Source organism: Meleagris gallopavo, chromosome 3 (genome assembly GCF_000146605.3).
Source record: "Meleagris gallopavo isolate NT-WF06-2002-E0010 breed Aviagen turkey brand Nicholas breeding stock chromosome 3, Turkey_5.1, whole genome shotgun sequence".
NCBI lineage: Eukaryota > Metazoa > Chordata > Aves > Galliformes > Phasianidae > Meleagris > Meleagris gallopavo.
The window spans coordinates 92878902-92883038 of NC_015013.2; positions in this window are offsets into that span (position 1 = coordinate 92878902).

Sequence of the window (4137 nt, forward strand, 5' to 3'; positions counted from 1 at the left end):
TAAAAGAAAAAGCCTAGAAAGTATTAACAAGAAAATTAAAAGTTTGGAAAATAATAAAGCGCTAAAGGAACCTCCGTTATGAAAAATGTTTTGCAGAAGCTCAGTTGTAGAAAGTAGCTGAATTAAGTTATTATTTTCCAATAAAAGGCTTTTTTTTTTTTTGCTGGAAAAATGGTCAAAATTGCAGGATAACTCAGTGCAGGTGCTATTCTCTATCATGAATCTTACCTGTGTCACTGAAAATCTGCCTCAGCAGAAATGGGCTGGTGAGATGAAAACTTAAGAGAAATTATCCGTCCTGTCTTCAGTAAAGACATCTACCAAATAGCCTGGATCATGCCTGAACTCAATTTGTTCAAGAGTCATTATGGTTTGCCACTTTGTTCATAGGCAAAAGGAAAAACAAAACAAAAATGCATAGTTCCTGAAGCTTGGCATAACAGTAGAGGTGTTATATATCAGTAGTTTATAGTACAGTCTCTTCTCAATGATTTGTGTGAACAAAGTCTAATCTAGCAGACTGTCTCAAATCTTGCCAGCTTCTCTGCTTATGAAACATAAAATTTACCATAATGTCAGAAATAACATTTGTCATCTCATTTATTCAGTCATGGACTATGGCCAATGCCAAGTACTTCAGAATAAGGTGAAATAGATCTCACTGGAGACGGCTATATGATAACCTGCCTGAATAATGTTCTTAGTCAAAATCTTAATAGTTACTGTTTGTCTCGAGCTTCTATCTTGAGGTTTCATCTGCCTTTCTTCATCTTATCTCTTTTCATTTCCTTAGCTGTTCTGTGTCTGATTACATATAACGTGCTCTCTCTCTTTATCTCTGGCCGAATTACTGGTCTTGGCCACTACCAGTGGCTTCAAACTAAAAGAGGGGAGATTTAACTTAGATGTTAGACAGAAGTTCTTTACTCAGAGGGTAGTGAGGCTCTGGCACAGGCAGCCCAGAGCAGCTGTGGATGCCCCATCCCTGGAGGTATGTCAAGGCCAGATTGTTGAGGGCCCTGAGCAGCCTGATCTGGTGGGTGACAACCCTGTCCATGGCAGGAGCTTGAAACTGAATGATCTTTAAGATCTCTTCCGACTCAAGACATTTTATGATTCTATAATTCAGTGAACTGTGAGAGGCCTGACTCTGTGTTGTTTCTATCCCAAGTAAAATATTTTTCTTAAAGATGTCTGAAATTTAAGGAACCTGCTTAACTTTGTAGCTTAGCAACTTCCTTTGTATACAGACTTACATTTGAAGCTCTAAGCCATATCCAGCTCTGTACAAGCAGAAGAGAAAGCCTGTTGTAAAATAGCTTATTGTCTGTCAGGTCAAGATGGAAGTGGAGCTGGGGGAGGTAATATGGAAGAACAAATGTTATGATATAAGAAGTTTGGCAAAACACCTCATTTGCATCACAGATGACCTCTTATTTTATCACTTGGCTGTCGGCTTTAACATTTTAGTGTAGGATTTTGTAAGGAGTAATTGAACGAAAAAGTAAACGCGGATGTTAAAGGCTATGGGATAAGCCATTTAACATTGCTGTTAAGTGAAAAGATGGAAGAGGAAAAGCAATATCCAGAGCTGAGATGAAGGTGCAGTGGCAGAGTTTTTCACTATTCTGCTTCATCCCAACGACCTCTACATTCCCCAGCTTTGTTGGCCATGATAGTAAGAACTTCTAAACCTCCTCATGAAATTCTGGTTCTCATCTTGAAAGATGGTGAGGGTACATGCAAGGAGAGAGGGGAGGAAATAATGCTGCTGGAAATAACCCCGATTTCTTTCCCCTCATAGTCCAATTAAATTTCTGTGCCTCCCTGCTATGTATGTGATGCTCTAGCAGGTAATTGATCAGCATAAGATAGATATTTACATCTTTTCCCCAAGAATTATAATAAGCCCCCAGTTCTAACATTCATCTCACTTCAACAATGTGAACAAAATAATTGCTTGATGGAAGTTATTTTTTAACCTCCTCACTGTGGCTTGCTGCCACAAATTCCTCTGACGTTCTCTGCAATGACAGCTGATCTCTGATTCTCTCCCAAATGACTGTAGGCACATAGAAGAAAACACTGGTTTCTTTTTCTCCAAGGAAAACAGAAAGGTTGATCCATGACTTAAAGGAACACGGTTACCAATTAAAAATGATTATTTATTTTAAAAATGGGGAAAATATATTTAATTCTCAAAAGCACAGCAGTTCTATTCCTTAATTTCGGTAGTGTCATGTAAGTGTAACAGAGCTGAAAACAAGGCCCTGTACATCTAACTTGGTGTAACCTCTCACAGGGGAATTATTTAAGCATAGGCTGATGATATGACTAATGTTCCATTCTGACAGCCTACTCTTGACTTAGCTTCCAGTCTTAGAGCTTATGAAGCACAGTAGCGTGCTATGCAATGATCAGTTCCCCAAATAAGCTTAATCTCTGGGGCAGATCACTTCACCTTTCCTTGACTCTGTTTTATGACTATTTGCTTTTTCCAACATTAGAGTGATTCATTTTTGTTGTTTTGACTATAAAAATTAGAATACTGAGAAAAGAGCAGAGCCCTGAGATACTTCAGTTTGGAAACACAAAGTATTTCTCCCTTACCATATCTTGAATGTTTCCATACCTCCTTTCTGTATGCTTACAAGTTATTTTATGTGTTGGATGATGCCAAATAGAGTCTTTACCAAAAATTTAGACAATTATATTCTGGGTGTTCACAGTTCCAGTGAATTATTAAGATGTGATTTGGCAGAGGAGGGTAACATGCAAGTGGATTACCCTGAAGAATCCTGGTAAAATTTAGAAATACAGAAGTTTCAATTATTGCATCTTTTGACACTTCTTATGATTCAATTTTAAAGTTCTATTGGAAAGTAGATTCTTTCCCCACTCAAATGGGTTGTTGAAAATCCCATTTTCTTCAGCCCTTCCGACCAAACAATGCAAATGCAACACTCTTAGCCTTGCTATGTCACTTCACACAAGCTAATTTCAAGTCTCAGCTACTGCTCTATAAATAACTGCACCTTATAAGATAGACCCACAGAAATGCGCTGCCAGTTTTGGAGGCTGCCATACTCACTGCTGATTCTCCATAGACAGAGGGATGCAGCTGCTGTGTCTGATTATAAATGTAGTCCTGAGACAGCAAATTTGTGAATTCAGTCATTTAAGTCTCTGACAGTTTTGCAGAATAGATTAGGACCTTATATCTCATTTCTACATACCCGGATGGTGGATGACTCTTTTGGAATTCAGGGAATAAGGCAGTTAAGATGAGACTTTTTAACATATATTTTTGCATACCCAAATATTTTAGATAACAACAGAGCCTGCCCTTAATAGGTGAAACTAGTTCTTCAAAGTCAGGGAACAAATCATGGACAAAGAACTGATCAGGAGCCTCTCCAGTAATGTCTGCCACCCAGAACTGATCTGTGTCTTAGTTCAAGGCACTCATGTCAATACACAATGACAAAAAAAATTCACATTTTGGGATGTGACTGTGGATGTGACATTGCCATCAAACTTTATTCAAACCATCAGCCATTTAAATGCTGAGATAATTAAGAAAATAACAAACCCGAAACCTTTGTGTTTGGAATAGTTTCAAAATCTGAGCCTTTTCCTCCTCTTTGGAATTAGTACTGTTTTTTCTTTCTTGAATGAACAGTTACTGTGTTTCTATGTCATACTGTCACTTGCATGGATGACTGAATTTAGTAAAGTAATATGTTTGTAAGCTAAGGATCAGCTACTACGAGAAGAACAATCACAGAATCACAGAATTGTAGGGGTTGGAAGGGACCTCTAGAGATCATCGAGACCAACCCCCCTGCCAAAGCAGGTTCCCTACACCAGGTCGCACAGGTAGGCGTCCAGGCGAGACTTGAATCTCCAGAGAAGGAGACTCCACAACCTCCCTGGGCAGCCTGTTCCAGTGCTCCATCACCCTCACCGTGAAGAAGTTCTTACGCACATTTGTGCAAAACTTCCTATGCTGCAGCTTATGTCCGTTTCCCCTCGTCCTGTCTCCACGTACCACTGAAAAGAGACTGGCCTCACCGCTATGGCCGCCACACCTCAGATATTTATAAACCTGGATCAGGTCCCCTCTCAGTCGTCTTT